The sequence below is a fragment of the Protopterus annectens genome, chromosome 10.part0 (genome assembly GCF_019279795.1).
Source record: "Protopterus annectens isolate FY-2018-M chromosome 10.part0, PAN1.0, whole genome shotgun sequence".
Lineage (NCBI taxonomy): Eukaryota > Metazoa > Chordata > Ceratodontiformes > Protopteridae > Protopterus > Protopterus annectens.
In genome coordinates, this window is record NC_056744.1 from 965841654 (window position 1) to 965861262 (window position 19609).

The window sequence follows — 19609 nt, forward strand, 5'->3', positions numbered from 1 at the left end:
ATGGAAATAATTCAGAATAAATATATTAACTATTACAAAACCAAGCAAAACTCTGTGAGCTATTTCTGTAAAGTAAAATCTTACACAGTACAGCATGCCCCTTCTAGAGTGGGCTTCAGCTCAAGACTTTTTATATGCTGTCTTTTACCCAATTAATATAAAAGTTTGCTATACCTGGCTACTGGATAGTAAAAGTTATAACCTCCTCCTGCTTAGGTCTAGTTTAGAACAGTGACAAAAGATGAGACCAAAACATACCATGGATAATCCCACATGAAAACTGAAATAAAAAAACAATCACAGGAAAAGGAAATGTATGCATACATCTCATATGTTAACTCAAGAACTCGGACCACAGCATACCAATTTTTATCAGAAAGTTCAAAGAGCAGTGTACTTATTAGATTCCAGAGCAACTTTACTTTACAGCAAGTATCTTCAGATATCATCATTTTTTCTGTTTTAACTCTTACTAAGGAAGTATATACATGTAATCAATTAATCATGTTCACACTGTTCTGAAGTGGATCTGCACTAGTTTGTACTTATCGTTTGCGGTGCTTTGAACCACATTCTTCACAATGAAATGGTTTAGAAAGGTTCATGAAATCTGCAGTACTGTAAAATGCATATTTTTTTTAAATTTCCAAGCTCGTGAAATGTCATCTTGCTTTTGGGGTGCCCTTCTTGAAATCATCATGATCACAATACATGTTTTATATACTTATTTGACATTTGTTAACCGGGTCAGTCCGACTGGGCAGAAGCCCTTTTTCAGTGGAGGCCCGAGGAGAAAAGCTCCAAGTAGTACATGTAACAAAAGTAATCCAATGACCGAGTGAAACAATAACATTTCGAGTTCACTAAATCTGATTATTCAGAGAAAAAAAACATGCTAGAACACTTACACTGACTTAAAACATACTGAGGTTCAAAAGTATCATACAGTACTATGAGAAAAAAATTAAAATAATGTTCACACGCATGCAAAAAAATAAAGTGAACAGATAAATTACAAATGTATACTATATACAGGAGATAATTCTAAGACACAAATCCCTATCCAAGTCTGCAGAGCTGTAGGCTGAGAGAAGAGCTGACTATTAGCAGATATATCAGAGAGACAGCAGAAATGGTTGCTGCAGGAGTATTGGGAGAGTATAAGAGGAGGGGAAGATAGGATTAAGTTGGATGACTGCATCAGAATGACTATGATTTATGAAGTGTATCCTTTAGAGCTGGTTTACAAGAGTTAGGGTTTGGGATTGATCTAACACTAAGTGGTAGTTTTAATACAGTGTGACCCACAACATCACACTGGAAAATAGAAACAGCACAGTATATTTTGTCTGCTGGTGAGATGCTCCAACGCTGACAACATAAAACTTACTGAAAGATGAAAAAACTCACTGTGGATTAGAGCTGGGATGGAATCAATTGCCCAGACAAAGTAAGGCCTTAAGTTTAAAGCTACTGGCTGCCAGAAAATCAGTTACTGCAAAATGGAAATCAAAATCTGAATCAACTGTAATTGAAGTAATGAATATTGAAAATAAGAAAAACTGGGGATGGGATCTTTGCAAAAGGAAAGGAGCATATTACATAAAAATAAACGTAATACATGCATCATAATGTTCAGGGGGACAAGTGACGTTCAGGGGAAGGCAGAAATTAAGCAATTTATACAATGCTGGTGTGGATTACACTTGTAGGTATAATGCATAAAATAATTAAGAATGTTACTATTACTCATTTTCTTTTCTATTAATGCATGTGCACCTAAATAAAGTTAAAAAAAAAAAAACTCTCACTGCAAATCAGCCAACTACACTACCCTCGTGTGGTATCTGAACACTACACATTGGTCCTTCTGTTCCTGTTAATGCTGTATGGCATTGCACACAAAATAATGTAGCCCTCAGATCTGTTACAGAAGGCTTCTCCTTTACCCAGTTAAGATGCAGCTCTATATCACAATGGATGGACCACAAATGTAATGAATCCATTATCCAAATTTGTTGGTGTCAGCTGGAATAGAATGCTGAATTACTCCTTGACAATTTTAGCCCGACATCTTTCAGTCAATCTTGTTTTACTTGTCGTGATCTCATTTAGCAAGATGTGCAATTTGGTACTGAAGACAAACAAAATACAGACAACACAATTCTAAACTATGATGCAAATTTTGTTATCAACTCTATCAGTGATGGTGCCAAATAATTTTAACAGGTCTTAGTTAGGAAGGTCTTAAGTCTTTATGATGGATCCACAGTCCTACAAAGTCGTAGCTCTCCATCATAACACAAGTGGTGTGAAAAAAGTTGCACATAATTTCCCTAAAAATAATCAGAAAGAATGACCAGATCTTCTGCAAGAATGACGTCTTCATCACTAACATTCTCTAAGGCTACCACAACAATCTCCTTCCAACTTGAACCCAAAGCAAACTAAACAAATGTCCTACTCATTTTGTCACTCCATATGTAACAGCAGTATGTTAATCAGTTAGCTTGATTCAGAGAGAACAGCATACTAGCCCTTTTAAGGGTTTAGGTAGTAACCATGGACTTGGAACTGAAAATACAGACTAAAACAATATGCGTTTTCTTAAAACTACAGTATGTTTGATGTGGATGAAGGAGTGAAAAAGATACCTGTTGATGCATATGTTGCCATGTTTACTCATTTTATTTATTTCTTTTTTTTACTAAGGGCAAGGAGGGTAAAAGGCAGTTAGGAAATATATAAAAAAAAAAAAACAAAAACAAAATTGTAGCACATGGCATTTGCCAACATTATTGCTTTTATACTACCATCCTTAAGCTCTAGAAGTCCTCCCAAGAGTCAGTACTGCAAAAGTGATTATGATGAATATAGTACAGTTGTATTAAGAAATTACCATAACTGTAGAAGTTCAGGTATATCCACTGTTACAGTACCAATTTCCATCAACCATCCTCTCTTTTCTCCAGGTATAGATGGGAGATGGTAAGCAATGAAATGCAGCAAGATTCAGTGTTAGTAATGGTAATGTTCAGAAAAGATAAACTTGCCCTCATGCTATTGTTGCGTTCAGTTAGCAAGGATGAAAAGTCCAGCCTCCAGCCTCCAAATAAGCCCCAGGGAGATAGTTATCAGTTAAAACTTAATGCAGAAAAACTACTAGGTTTTGCACAGAAGTCTGGTGACAAAGAAACAAATACCTAGAGGGAAAGTTTTAAGGTTGGAGGAGGACAGCATTTGGTATGATACACATTAAGCCACCATATTCAAAGACCTTCAAGAGGGACTCGTGTGTCCAGCTAGTGGGATATTCTTTTCAGGAAAATAATAATCTTTTGTTCAATTTCTCAGCATCTGCACCCTCATGGCTCAAACCAGCAACTCAGAGCCAGTGTTAAGATGGTGTGCTCAGTGGAAATTGGTTTCGTTTTTACTAACTTGTGCCACAAGTACTTCTGAAAAAGAAACGAAATACAGCTTCATAGAGGCTTAAAATCATAAAGCATTCATTAACTTCCATTAGATATCTGCCCAAGGGATAATTTCAAGATGCAGAGAAATAATGCTTTCAATCTCTAGGGCCCTGGTCAGCCATATGAGAAGGGACATTAGGTTCCTGGAAGGAATTTAGAGGAAAGCCAGCAGAAAGACCCACTGAATGGAAAGGAGCAGATATGACCAGTGAATACAGGAGCTCTTCTCATTTGAGACCATGAAAGGCAGGGGGAATATTGGTGTACAAGGTCATGCTAGGAAAAAGTGAAGGAGGGCATCTTGAGAAAAAAGGACAGAGGAGGAAGAAAGTGACACATGCATCGAGTTGTAAGGATTAACAACTACTCTAACCTCTGAATGCTCTTTTTTAGAGAGAAAATGTGGCTCCACAGATTGGACTACTGGAATGTGTGGTGTAAAGGAATCTACACAGGCATAAAGAAGTGATGGGAAGGTAGGGATGGAGGGGATGTAAAGTGCTAAATTTACTGGTGTTTACGATTAATGGGCAATACGGCTAAAGAAAGCGAAAAAAAAATCACAAAGGTAGACTTCATAGGCTTAACAGCTCCTTCTGCCAACAAGCAGATGTAATGAATGCAGTTGAAATCTTTTACATTTCAACAGAAAATGTTGGGCACAAGAAGGATACGAGTCAGCATAAGAGGGTATAGTAGTGAAAACAGTACATTAAGTTTAATGCAGCGTAGAGTTATGGCACAAACGTCTATAGTTATATTAGTACCAGTATAACACATTTTTTTTTTCCAGTTTGCAATACATTCTTTCTGTTTCTTTTGTAGTATTGTTTGCAACACATTCTTACAGTCTCTGTAATAGCAGTATTGTTTGCAGTATCATTATTTCAGTGCTGTAGTATTTATTTTTGCAATCTGGACTAATCATAGATATGCCCGTGGATATGGTGAGAAATTTCATTTTACATAACTATCTTTCAAGGGGGAAGTGTGTTATTTAAATATACTGCGGATGCAGGTAACTTCCTATGAACTACACAGCAATTTGGGGTACACTGCAGGTGCTGAAAAAAGGTGCTCTTGGCAAACATCAAAGACTGAAATGCTAATGTCATGAAGTTTAATCAGAAACCCTACACATCTGGACAAATTAATAAATGGGGGGAATCTTGGAATAGTTCCAATCAAAAAGAACGATGAAGTACAACACAATGCCGAAGGCACTAAGGTACCAAAGGACAGTCACGGCAGAATGCCCTGGGGAACAGCTGTACCACAGGAAAAAGACTGCCACCAAAATGAAGGTCCAGACTTCTGCTTGGTGAAAAAGTAACCAAAGACTGTAATGCTTTAGTACAAACATCAATAGTGGACATCTGAAGCATGCATTGTACACCATGACCTCTGATTGCATTAGTAAGAGGTTTGTGCAGTAACTTGACAGAAAATGGTACATCTGTTTAACCATCTGGGCAAAATCCATATATCCACTACTTACATTCCCCATTTAAAGTAAAGCAAGTGAGAAAGATCACCAACGACTCTGGTAAAATGGTCTCATACCAAAGAACCAGAGTGAGTTGCAAAATGAACAAGTACATATCCCACAGCAGAGATTCAAGGAGACAGCTGTTCCCAGAGAGAAAATAACAGACTGCTTTTATTTCCTTGTTATCTGAGGAAAAATGAAAAATAAAAACCCAAAGTTAGAATTAAGCAACAGTAAAAGTCAAAAACATCAGACGTTAATTGCTCTTCTATGAAACTACTGAAGAAATAAACAAGTCACTGGAATGACTCAGCTTTTATTTATTAAGCATTTTTGGCCAACAACTGGACTTTATCCGATTAACTTTTCAATAATAGCTTTACCTGTTGATAGCTAAACATATACATAATGAAAAGGGATCATAAACCGTGACTGACAAACTCTTGCACAGTTATGATCCAAAACAGAGCAACTCATGATAGGCTAACCTACCAGTATAAGGAAACCCGATGTAAACAAAAACTACCTTACAGCCCACAGGGTGAGGTTACAATGGCCAAAAACACAGAGATCAGTCCTGAACCTCAGACCCTTTGAGATACACAAGGTAAGTTTTCTGGATCTCACTTTTTATAAGCACATGAAGTCACAAGAACTTTAAAATGACTTGCTTCAAAAACTCACTTGGGTAAAGTTACTGCTTCATGGCAGGAGCATGCACCTGCAAACGACTAATGTGGTAAAGGTGCAGGGTATGGAGACTTCTTGTGCATTCAGAGAAACAGCTAATTTTCTAAACCCTTTTGGGTCTCCACAGAGATTTTCTTGAGAGAGGATATAAAAGTGGAACTATCAGACATATTTTTGATTTTATTAAATATAACCCACGGTGGTGGTGCTGCGGTAGCGTTGTCGCTTCACAGTAAGACGCTGTTCGGTTCAATTCTCGGCTAGAGCGTCTCCTGCGTGGAGACATGCGTGAATGGGCATACCTTCGTTGAAGGTTGTGCGTCAGAGCTGGTAACTCGGCATGTAAAAATCAACTACCAATCATTAGCCGACCGGATTTCCGCTGTGGCGACCCCTAACCGGGAAAAGCCGAAAGACACAAACATATGTTGTAGCAGAACATATATCAAGCAGAAACCATCAAAAATAAAGGCATAAAGACTGAGCAAACATGACATGTTATAAATAAAAGTTATGTACTCACCATAACGACAGATGCATGTCGTCTTTCTCAGTCTGGTTCACCCTGTCAGTTATTGGATCTAAGATTGTCCAGTGAGCTCTGCCTCCTCCACACATAATGCCTCACTCAACTAAGACTACCTCAGATTGGGTTTGCCTCCCTCTGCCTAAACTTACAGAACACGATCCTAAAAGGAAAGGCACTAAGGACCCAACAAAAAAGACAATCGACCTCCCCATGTCTGTCATTTTATGAGGAAAGACTTGTCAAACATATAGGCGGGGGGCAAGGGGGGAGTGGTAGAACCAGATTGAGAAAGATGATACAGATCTACAGTTATGGTGAGTACATAACTTTTGTATCCAATACTGTCTTTTCTCTCTGGATTCAACCTGAAAGACAAAGTCCCCAGCTGTGTAACACCTAACACCCACAGGAAGTTCTATGGAAGGATATTATGCAATAAGGTGGAAACATAGGATACCCTAAAACCTCGACTGAATGTCCAGCTTGTATTGGGACACAAAGTGCGAGGACCCACCCAAATAGCAGCTGCACACAAATTATACAATGAAGCTCTGGAGAAAAAGGCAGTGGAAGTAGCCATAGCTCTGGCAGAATGACCTTTTGTTTTGTGAAGCAAGGGCATTCCCTTCAAACCAAATGCAAAAGCTATACAATCTGACAGCCACTTGCATAGAGTAATCTTAGAGACAAGCTTACCCAATCAAGACTTGGAAAAGGAAACAAACAGGTTATACTTCCTGAAATATTTTGTCCCATCTAAACAGAATCTCAGTTGTCTATGCACATCAAGGCAAATAAATATTATAAATAATATATAAATGGAGTGGTTTTTAGAGGCCCTGTAAGAGGTGAAAAAATTTGATTGGAAAGAAATTAGGGTCATAATGGAATTATTAGAGTTAGTGTTAACCTACAATTTTGTAAGCTTTGAAAGAGAATTCTTTAAGCAAATTAAGGGCGTCGCTATGGGGGCATGTTGTGCCCCCAGCTACGCCAATATTGTTCTAAGTATATGAGAGGAAAAAAAATTTTGATTAATTCTATTTTTAAAGACTGTTGGTGCCTATATAAAAGGTACCTAGATGACCTGTGTTTCTTTTGGGTTGATAGTGATGAAAAATTGATGGAATTTATTCAATATATTAATAATACTACAGATTTTCTTAGATTTACGTATAACATCACTAGGGAACAGTTAAATTACCTAGAAATTACCTTGTATAAAGATTACAACAATATGGCATTTGGATCTAAAATGTACAGGAAACCAATGTTTTCTAACTCATATCTACACTTTACAAGTTCACATCCCTATAAATGGAAAAGAAATTTGCTTAAAGGGCAATTTATAAGAATATCCAGGATGACCACTAAGATGGAAGACTTTGAGAATGAGTGCAGTAACCTAAAACGGATGTTTTTAGAAAGAAAATACAGTGAAACAATGACTGAAGAGGTTATGGGGGAAGTAAAAGAAGGAAGGATGGATAGGTATAGCCCCATATTAGGGGTGAAACAAAGTTATAATAGGAACATTGGCAAAGGTAAACAACGAGAAAGAAGTAATGGATTTAAAGGGGCCTTTATATTGGATTTTAATGCAGAAGCAGGTTTGGTTTAGAAAATTGTTCAAAAGAATTGCAACATGTTATCGAATTTTTCCGATCTAAATAAATTACTTCAAGAAAAATATAGGAAAGACAGAAATGTGAACGATAGAAATGTTAAAGATATTTTAGAAAAGAAGATAAAATCTATAAAAGAAAATGGCTGGAAAAAAGCAACTTTCAAATGTGGTAAATGTTGCTATTTAGTGGAGAAAATCTATTCCTAGAGAGTAGGGATAGAGTATTGACTAGCACCTGTTTTGTTAACTGTGAGACTAAGGGTATTATTTACTTGGCTTTGTGTGTTAAATGCCCCTCCTTTTATGTTGGTAAAACGGAGAAGGCATTTAAGAAAAGGATTTATGAGCACATGTACGATATATGGAAATTAGATGGGAATAATGCCCTATATAAACACAGTAAAATATGTAAAGCTGTTTTAAAGGTTTTTGCATTGGAATATATTCCCTATGACATAACAGGAGGAGAATGGGAAAATAGAATAGAGGTGCGATAATTATATTGGCAATGAGTGTTAGATGCCTGTAGACCACCAGGCTTAAATGAGAATGTATCCCCTATGCAGATTCTTAAACTTAGGTCTGCAAAATTATGATATATATTTTTTATTAATATGGTATTTACTAATATGTAATTTATATGTATTTATTAATGGATATATATATTTATTAATATTTATTTGTAATAGGTTCAGTGTATTTTATACAAAATTCATTCATATAAAATATACATTTAAAATATTTTCACATTATTTTTAATAGATTGCGTAGGGGGCTAGGCTAGAAGGTTATTATGATGGTTTTAAACTCAATATGTAATGGTATGTGGCTTTTACACAATATGTGATACAGAAAATGCTTTTATATAGACTGTTATGTGGCTTTCATGCAGACTGTTAAGTGAAAGATTTAATGCAATATGTTTCTTCTCACCAGATGGCAGTATTGTCAATGGAATTTTGATGTTCTAATATTAACTATAGGGACTTCCGTATGATTTTTATTAAATGTTTTTATAAGTTAAAAGTGTGAGCACGGGGTCCAATATATATATGTTAGAATACATTTAAGCTATTATATTACTATAAGATTAATTTTTTGTTTTTATGGAATGAAAAGTTCGGGCATTTTAAAGGGGCACCATCTCGTTTCTAAAATCAGTTGCTTGCTGGAGTACTTTGTTTACCATCTAAAAAGTGCAGAGTAAGTCACACGTTCACAGAGGCAGGATTTTCAGAGAAGCTTTATTAGCATACTGCAGGTCATATTTCAAAAACTTCAGTGGGGGATGGTCATTACAGGAAATGCTAACAGTTTACAGTTTGTTCTTTTGTATCCCCCCCCCCAGCTATTTATTTGATTAGCTGAATGACTGACGGGTTTAGCTTCAGCCACAGAATCTATATAGTCACACTCAGATCTGAAGTCTTTGCAGCAATGAAATAAAAAAAGTTATGTACTCACCATAACGTTCCATATTGGTAGTCCATCTCACCCTTCATTTTTACATATGGGTTCGGAGTCAATCCTCGGCTCCAACTCAGCCGATTTACAAGCTCGAAGACTTCTGGTTGGCTCGTGGCTAAGCTAGGGTTGCCACCTTTTCAAATGCCTAAAGTGGGACATTTGTGGCACAAACGTCAGATTTTGCAGGCCAAAACATACCCACGGCCAGTACAAAGTACATAACTTCACTTTTTTGCCTAAATGAAAGCTTATTCGTGTAGCATTTTAGTTGCTCATTCTATTTCTTATAAAATTTAGATGTTTCAGGTACAGCATAACTGTTTTATGCAACTATTACATAAAATATAGGAAATCATTTTGTCCTAAAATCTCAGGACATTTGCCATTTTTACAATTATTTTGCAGGACACAACTGCCCAGAGTGGGACTGTCCCTCGCAGAGTGGGACAGGTGGTAACTCTAGGCTAAGCAGGTATCCCATACTGCACCAGTACAAACCCAAGATCTTGTTTGCTGCTCACTAGAAGAAATAACCATAACAGACAAACCAATACTAAAGGGTCTCCAACCAAAGATAACCAAATTATTATTATCATCTCTAGATCTTCCAGGATGGGGGCAGGAGGGCGGGTTGGTAAAAATGAAGGGTGAGATGGACTACCAACATGGAACGTTATGGTGAGTACATAACTTCTTTACGTTGTGTAGTCCAATCTCACTTTCATTTTTACATATGGGACAGCGTCCCTAGCGTCTTATTCTTGGATGGCTCATTGGAAAATACTCCTAAGCACCGTGGAGCCAAAGGATGTTCTACCCCTGGAGGCTAAATCCAATTTGTAATGTGTAATAAAAGTGTGAGGAGTAGCCCACGTAACTGCTGCACAAATATTATCAAGTGGGACCCTGGCTTGAACGGCTGCAGAGGTAGACAGCAACCTGGCAGAATGAGCCTTGATCCTGCAGGGTAAAGGTCTGCCTTCCAAACTGTAGATAAAGGCTATGCAACTAGAAATCCAGTTAGATAGTGTCACTTTAGAAACTGGTAAGCCCAATCTGGAGCCAGAAATGGGAATGAATAGTTGATCTGATTTCCTAAATTCCTTGGTCGGCTGTAAATAAAAATGTAGTTGTCTTGAACGTCCAGCTGATGAAAACGGTATTCAGCTGCATTACAGTGATTAGGGAAGAAAACTGGGAGTTCTATGGATTGATTTAAGGTAGCAGGGGAACAAACTTTGGAGACAAAGGAGGGATTAGTACGCAGTGACACCCTGTCTTTGTGAAAGATCAAATAAGGTGGCTTAACAGACAAGGCTTGTAGCTCCGATACCCATCTAGCTGAGGTGATAGCTACCAAAAACAAAATCTTCCAAGACAAAAATTTCAATGAAGAGGAGTGGGAAGGTTCAAACAAGGGAGAAGTCAGTTTGGACGATACAAAATTTAAATCCCAAGAAGCCACAGGTTCTTGCAGTGGTAGTCTCAGTAGAGTGGCTCCTTTCAAAAAGGTCTTGCATAGCTTATGAGACATTAAATTGGTATCCGGAAACCCTAAGCGAAAATGAGAAATTGCCACCAATAGATAGTGGCAGTGGCAGATCCTTGCTGGAAAAGCTCGGAGAGAAATTCCAAAATCACAGGGATAGAAGCAGTGTAGGGATCTACATTCATTTTCTGTGCCCAAATAGGAAATCTTTTCCATTTACTGCCATACAGCCTCCTAGCTGAAGGCTTATAGGAGGACATAAGAATATGTGATACTGAGGGTGATACATCATGAAGCCGGACTAGGGATGGAACTGGAGCAGCCACGCTGTCAATTTGAGGGTGTGGATTGAGGGATATAACGAACCTGACGTGAGTCAACAGATCTGGAACTAGGTCCAGGATCCAAGGATCATCCAGGAGAAGAGGCTCGAGGAAGGGGAACCAGACCTGACGAGGCCAGTAAGGAGCAATGAGGATCAACTTGCTTCCCAGCCGACCGGCTTTCTGAATCACTTTGGAAATATGAGGAAATGGAGTAAAGGCATACAGAAGTCCCATGGGCAAATTGTGAGCCAGAGCATCTCTGGGTGTCTTCCCCGGAGGGGGAATGAGGGAAAAATAGCTGCTGCATTTGGCATTGACTTAACTGGCAAAAAGGTCGCAGCAAGGCTGACCCCATTTTTGGAAAATCTGTTCCGCTGTTTCCAGTTTCAGAGACCACTCATGAAGCAGTAGAATCGCCCAGCTGAGCTTGACAGCTATCACGTTGGTCATCCCTGGAATGTGCATTGCAACCAGAAAGCGCTGGGAAGAAATTGCCCATTCCCAAACTTGCATGGCCTCTCGACAGAGTGGGTAAGATCTGGTACCGCCCTGTTTGTTGATATACCAAACTACCGACATGCTGTCTGACTGTATCGCAATAGTCCCTACAAGAAGAAGGTCTTGAAGTGCTTGCAATGCCAGGAGCATCTCCAGAACATTGATATGCAGGTGAGCCTCGTGTTCTTGCCATGTGCCTTGGACAGTTCTACCAAGATAATTCTCCCCACCACCTGATCTGGGAGGCATCTGTGGTCACAGTGGCAACAGGTTGGGCAGGAACAAAGAGGGTGCCCGTGATCAACTGGTTGGGAGCTATCCACCAAAGAAGGTCCTTCTTGCATGATTCTGTCAGCAGGATAGGATGATTCAGAGGGAGATATTGGAAGGACCACTGGGAAGACAGAAGTCACTGGAGAATTCTCATGTGCAACCTGGCTAATGGTACTAATAGAATGGTGAAAGCCATAGTCCCGAGGAGCTGAAGAACCCACTTCGCTTTGACCTTCCACAACGGGAGATAACTTTGAATTTGAGAGATTAAGTTTTGTGCCTTTTCAGCAGGGAGACGAACTGTCATGTTCACTGTGTCTACCTCTGCGCCTATAAAAATCACAGATTGAGACAGCAATAATGCAGATTTCTCCCAATTTATGGAGATCCCTAACTGAGCACAAAGTTGAATATTGGTGTCCGTGTTTTGGAGGAGTAGATGCCTAGTGGGGGCAGTCAGGAGCCAGTCGTCCAAATACGGAAACACCTGGAATCCCCAACGTCTCAGGTGAGCTGTCACTACTGCCATGCATTTGGTGAACACCCTGGGGGCTGTGGTGAAACCAAAGGGCAGAGCACAAAAGTGACAGTGACTGGCTCCCAGCCGGAAGTGTAGACGGCTCCTGGACACCTTGTCCATTTTATATGGTAGTAGGCGTCTTGGAGATCTAGAGAGCACATCCAATAGTCTTTCCCTAACAACAGGAGTATTGACCGCAGTGTTACCATCCGAAACTTGTCCTTCTTCATGGATTCGTTTAATCTGCTGAGGTCCAATATTGGCCTCCAATCTCCGGTTCGTTTTTTAGAACCAAAAAGAACCTGGAGTAAGTTCCGGATCTATCTAGTCTGCTGGGACGGACTGGATGACTCTTTTTAAGAGTAACTTGTTGATCCCCACAGTTGCCTGATTCCTGTGATTGGGTGGTACCATCTGGGATCTTCTTGGAAACAAACGGTGGAAGGGAAAAGGGCATGATACAGCCCCTCTGGTAACAACTCTTTGTACCCACTTGTCTTGAGTGATATTTAGCCAGGTTTCTGGATACAAAGAAATGCGACCCCCGACCGGCCCCAGATAAATGCAGTCGGGCCCCACATCAGGAGCGCTAATAAAACCATCCCCGACAGGAATAATAGCCTTGCTGGAATTGTGGATCCCCCCTGCCTCTAGGGTGACATCTCCCATTTCCTCCTCCTCCTCTGAAGGAGGGTTCACCCTCTGTGTCCTGAAAGACCCTCTGGGACTTTTTGAACCACATTTTACCGCCCCTTTGACCTTTGGGGTATGGTCGAGAGTGAACAGTAAAACGTACTCCTCCGGCAGAAAGAGTCTTTCCTTCTTGTTCACACCGAGTGAGTGTATTCTTCACCTTAGAACCAAACAATGAGGAACCGTCAAATGGGGCATTGGTGAAAGTAGAACTGAACGGTTCCACAAAATTACACAAGCGCATCCAGGAGTGACGCCTCAGGGCAACACCTGTACCCGCTGTTCTACTCGCTCCATCAGCGGCATTAAGCCGCATGGAGGAGTTAACTATAGAATTTAAGGTGGACAACTGAGCAGAAATCTTGTCAGGGACTCCCTCAGTACACGCACCTTGTATAGAATCTCCTAACTCCTAGTATTAACAATCATCACAGATGCATCAAATGTTTTCTATGAACTATTACATTTTCTAGCTGGAAAAATCTTGCCTCATGTTTGTCAAATACTGCAAAAAAAGAAGTTATGTACCTACCATAACGTTCCATGTTAGTTGTCTTCTTCTCGCCTTCTTTCTTGCTGGTTGGGTTCGGAGCCAATCCTCGGCTCCAACTTGGCCATCTTCAAAAGCTCGAGAGCTGTTTACTGGCTCGAGACCTCCCCATATCCCATGATGCCTGGCGCTAGAAACCCAGATCTCGTTTGGTAAGTCTAACTGCAGACATAAAAAGGAAGGAATCCTATCCTATAATACATAAACCCTACCAGAGAGGCTACTAGGCAGAGAGGAATAGCCAGAGGAGACTCAGCCAGCAAAAAACCATAAGGAACTCTTCTCAGTCTACTAGGATAGGGCGATGGAGGGTGGGCCGCAAGAAAGAAGGCGAGAAGAAGACAACTAACATAGAACGTTATGGTAGGTACATAACGTCTTTATGTTAAGTTGTCTATCTCGCCTTCATTCTTGCTGGTTGGGACAGCGTCCCTAGCACCTAAAATCCTGGGTGGCTCATCGGAACAAACTCTTCAGAACAGTGGAACCAAAATCAGCTCTGCTCCTGGAAACCACATCCAACTTATAATGTGAAATGAAAGTATGCGAGTTGGCCCACATAACCGCAGCACAAATAGATTCCATGGGCAACCTAGCCTGAAAGGCCACAGAAGTGGCTAAAGCTCTGGTGGAGTGCCCTTTTGGTTTAACAGGCAATTCTTTATTCCTCAGTTGATAGATGAATGCGATGATAGTATTCAACCACCTGGATATGGTTACTTTCGAAACTGGAAGACCTTGTTTACCCTCAGCATAGGAAAGGAAAAGCTGGTCCGATTTTCTGATGTCCTTAGTTCTATGCAAATAAAAGCGTAGTTGCCTGTGAACATCTAACTGATGCAATTTATATTCCGCCCTGTTGGGAGTGGTTGCGAAAAAACACAGGAAGGTCAATGGACTGATTCAAGTTATTCTCAGAAGAGACCTTAGGAAGGATTAGTCCCGAGAGCAACCCTGTCATTGTGGAACACTAGGTACAGAGGATGGATACAAAGAGCCTGAAGTTCCGAAACTCTTCTGGCTGAAGTAATCGCTACCAGAAAGAGGGTTTTCCAAGATAAAAACTTCAAAGAACAAGATGCTGCAGTTCGAAGGGGGGCTAATTAGAGAAGCTAGAATCAAATTTAGATCCCACGGAGGTGGAGGATCTCTCACTGGGGGCCTGAGCAGAGTGGTCCCCTTGAGAAAGACTTTACATAGCTTATGAGACATGATATTATTTTCCGACAGGCCAATGTGAAAATTTGAAATTGCAGCTAACTGAACTCTAATTGTAGTGGAAGCGGACCAAACATGAAAGAGTTCAGCAAGAAATTCCAAAATGTGGTGTACAGGGGCAGAAAATGGGTCTATACTCTTAGCCTCTGCCCAGGAAGAAAAACATTTCCACTTACTAGCGTAGGTTTTTCTAGTCGTAGACTTGTGTGATGATAAAATAATTTCGCGCACAGAGGGGGAGATATCAGGAAGCCTGGCTAAAGTTGGAAGTGGAGCAACCAAGCAGTGAGCTGGAGAGATTGCAGGGATTGGTGCAGCCCGCCCGATTGATGGATCAAAAGGTCTGGAACTGGGTCCAGAGTCCAAGGCTGCTCGAGAAGATGATGCAGGAACGGGAACCATATTTGTTGAGTCCAGTAAGGAACAATGAGGATCATTTTGCAGCCCAATACGGTAGCTTTCTGTATTAGCTTCGGGATTAGGGGAAAGGGAGGGAATGCATACAGAAGTCCCTGAGGCCAATCGTGGACTAGAGCATCTCTGGGGGAATGTCCGGGACGTGGAAGGAGAGAGAAGAAACTGCTGCACTTGCTGTTGAAGGGGGTGGTAAAAAGGTCACAGCAAGGTTGGCCCCATTTGCGGAAGATTTGGTCTGCCACTACCTGATTCAGAGACCACTCGCGAGGCATGAGAATTGCTCTGCTCAGCCTGTCTGCTATGACGTTGGATCTCCCAGGGATGTGCGTTGCGATCATAAACAGTTGGGAAGAGATCGCCCACTGCCAGAGTCCGAGTGCTTCTAGACATAGGGGATAGGCCCTGGTTCCGCCCTGCTTGTTGATGTACCACAATACTGACATATTGTCCGTTTGAATTGCAATGGTCCTGGTAGGAAGAGTGTCCTGAAGAGCTTGCAACGCTAAAAGCACAGCCCTCATCTCCAAGACGTTTATATGCAGATGGTACTCATGAGGTTGCCAGTTGCCTTGGGGACTGTTCTGCCCTGATAATGCTCCCCCACCCGATCAGGGAGGCATCCGTGGTCACCGTAGCAACTGGAGGGGGGGAGTACAAATGGTCTGCCCTGGGGCAGTGATGTGAAGACCATCCACCACGCAAGGTGCTTTTTGCATGCTTGTGTGATCATAATCATGTGAGACATGGGAAGCTGCTGGAAGGACCATTGGGTGAAAAGAAACCACTGGAGAATCCTCATGTGAAAATGAGCTAGAGGAACGAGTATGATCGCTGCTGCCATGAGACCCAGAGTTTGAAGGACGAACCTGGCTTGAATTCTTTTGCATCCTAAAGACCTGCACATGTTGGCGAATGACTAACACCCTGTCTGGTGGAAGGCTGGCTGACCTGTCTTTTGTATTTAAATTTGCGCCTATAAAGGTGATAGACTGACAGGGCAACAATGCAGATTTTTCGAAATTTATTGCGATACCTAGTCTGGAGCAAGTCTGGATACTGTAGTCTCTGGCTCACAGAAGGTGATGCCTGGTGGTAACAGTGAAGAGCCAGTCGTCTAGATATGGAAACACCTGGAATCCTCGCCATCTCAGGTGAGTGGTAACTACTGCTATGCATTTGGTGAACACCCTGGGGGCTGTGGTGAGACCAAATGGCAGAGCTCTGAACTTATAATGGCTGGCTCCCAGTCGGAAGCAAAGGAATCTTCTGGAGCGTCTGTCCATTTTGATGTGGTAGTACGCATCCTGAAGATCTATAGAGCACATCCAATTGTCCTGACCCAGAAAGGGTAAAATGGACTGTAGCGTGACCATCCGAAACTTTGTTCTTTGTACAGACCTGTTTAGTCTGCTGAGATCCAGAATGGGTCTCCAGTCCCCTGTTTTTTTTGGTACCAAAAAGAACCTGGAGTAAATTCCGGATCCTTGCTGGTCTGCTGGGACTTGCTGGATGGCCCTTTTTCTTAGCAGTTTTGAAACTTCTTGAACTGCTTGATCCCTTAGATTGGGTGGAACATCTGGAAGGGACTTGTTTAACAATAAGGGAGTGCGAACAAAGGGAATTCTGTAGCCTCCAGATATACCAGACTGTACCTATTTGTCTTGTGTTATATCTTGCCAGGCTCTTGGGTACAGAGATAATCTTCCCCCGACTGCCACCAGAGGTGGGCAGCCGGGCAACCCTTCAGGGATGCTGGAAGGGCTTGTCAGAGAAGGATTCTCTGCTGCCCTGGTTTTGCGGACCCCCTCTGCCACGAGGGCGGCGTCTGTTATTGTTCCCTCCTCTGCCCCTGGATGGGAACTTACCACGTGTGTCTGGCAAGGCTCCCTGGGATTTACAGAACCACATCTTTCCACTCTTCTGACCCTTGGGATATGGTCTGGAAGGAGTGGAAAACAGACTCCCACAGCAGAGAGAGTCTTGCCTTCCTGCTCACACCTGGTAAGGGTGTCCTTCACCAGTGATCCAAAAAGAGAGGAACCATAAAAGGGGGTGTTGGTGAAAGACGCTCTGAAAGGTTACGCAAAGTTACATAGCCGCATCCAAGCGTGCCTCCTTAGGGCAACGCCTGTGCCCACGGCTCTACTCGCACCATCGGCTGCATAAGAAATGAGCCTCATTGAGGAGTTCACCACTGAATTAAGAGTCGCCAGCTGGGAGGCTGCCTTAGCCTGGGACCACTCAGCTGATGGAGCTTGGAGGGTATCTCCAAGCTCTTTAAGGAGATCTCTTTGAAGACGGGTAAAGTGGCACAAATAATTCAGAGACCTCATGGAAAAGGTCACTGAAGAGAACATCTGCTTCCCATATCTGTCCATCGTCCTGGACTCCTTGTTAGGGGGATGGACAGATGAAGTTTCAGCCAACTCCTTCTTTGTGGCCGCCACTACCACCATGGCATCAACGGGAACACCTTTGGTCAAAAACAGTTTATCCTGTGGTGCAGTTATAAATTTAGTGGGTCTTCTGGGGGTCGGTTCCACTGTGTCTGGAGCTGACCACGCCTTCCGAGCCACCACAGACATCAGTGGGTCGAAAGGCGGTGACACCCAGGAGGTGGAAGGTCGGTATCCAAAAGCATCCAGGAATGCAGACTCATCCTCGGAAGGACTCAGGGTAGTCCAGTTCCCCCTCTGCTTAAGCATCTCAAGGATGTCTGAGAAGGAGACATCTTCAGAGTGGGATCTAGGGGACCCTTCCAAATCCTCTAAGTCGGTATCTGATGTGACAGACTCAGGGGAGTCAACATGCTTCCTCTTGCATTTCTTCTTACGAGGTGGCTCCTCTGAATGATCAGGGAGGCCTCGGAAGAGGAAGATGCACCCAAAGGGGTGCCCTGGAGCGTTGGTTCCCCACGCTTGGGGTCTGGAGGAGGGGCAGAAGCAGGCACCATAGGGGGAGGAGCCGATGGGGATGATCGTGGGGCTGACTCAGGGGCCAGCACACACCTCATGACCTCGAAGGTGCCCCTGCTCAGATGCTGAGAAGGCTCTGGTTCCGAAGAGATCGGAATCCCTCACTGCACCACGGGGAAGGCTCCGAAACCGATGTAGGAGCCGAGCTCACCTGCACCGAAGCTCCGAGAGGGAGAACGGGGTCAGACAAGGGTCTGATGCCACTCGCCCCCTCGGAGCAGACGAGGGAGTCTCAGTGCCCAGATCCCTCCAAGGACGGTACCAAGGAACTGATTGGCGATGACGGAACCAAAGGAGAAGGTATCGGTGCGGACGGTTCCCCGACTCTAATCCCAACGAACTCCAGCTCCAAACTCAAGGGAGGAGTCGGAGGAGGAATAACTGCAGACATGGACGGAGCCGAACCCTGATGAGGGGGGCTGGACAACATTTTTGCTAGGGCCTGCGATTTCAACAGCCTACTGACCACTCTCTCCACATCTTGATCTGAAAGCCTTGACGACCAAGAAGAGTGGGAGGACCGATGACTGAGCTCTGATTGGAGCAGAGGAGACCTCGGAGCCGAACGTATCGACTCCAGGGAGGGAAACAGTACAGTTGTGTACACCTACCATAAATGTAGATGTTCGAGTGTCTTCACTGTTGCAGTCATAACTGTAGGGTGCTCCTGCTGGCAGGCAGCCCGAGGTCGGCCAGAATCCCAAAGTCTGGGTCCGGCGTCGGCTGTATAAGCTAGTATCCTGACGTCAGTACGCCTTGGTACATAGCCCTCAGCCGACGCCATCTTCTCCAGCCTTTCTTGCCCTAGATGTCAGAAGTCCCCAACAAATCAAAAATGAATCCAACAAGGAAACACAAATACACCACAAATAAGAGAAAAAGAGGGGATAGGAGGGAGGAAACCCGACTGCAACAGTGAAGACACTCGAACATCTACATTTATGGTAGGTGTACACAACTGTACTATGTTCTTCGTGTTTCACTGTTGCAGTCATAACTGTAGGTGGAATCCCAAAGCAGTGTAGAGGGGAGGAGGCTTTAGATAGAAGAAGGGGAGGCAAGAATACCCTGCAAGACAGCAGAGGCAAAGCCTGCCCTAGACTTAGAAAACAAGGGAGATTGTAGTGCTTGGAAAAGTATGCACAGAACTCCAAGTGGCAGCTTCCAAGATATCCTTGGTAGGGACTCCTCTGAGGAAAGCTGTAGAAGTAGCAGCTGCTCTAGTAGAATTACTTCTAATGGTCCCTGGAAACTGTTTCCCATGATGAGTGTAACAAAATCTGATTCCATAAGCAATCCATTTGGAAATAGTTTGTTTAGAAATAGGTTTTCCCAGAGAACTGGAGGCAAAGGAAACAAACAATTGGTTAGA

At 42.5% G+C, this 19609-nt stretch overlaps 1 protein-coding gene across 1 annotated transcript in view; it reads right to left on the bottom strand.

Moving 5' to 3' along the window:
- The window catches only part of TMCO1 (transmembrane and coiled-coil domains 1), a 488674-nt gene that overhangs the window by 20507 nt on the left and 448558 nt on the right, over positions 1 to 19609 (bottom strand). The gene's annotated exons all lie outside the window — the stretch shown is intronic.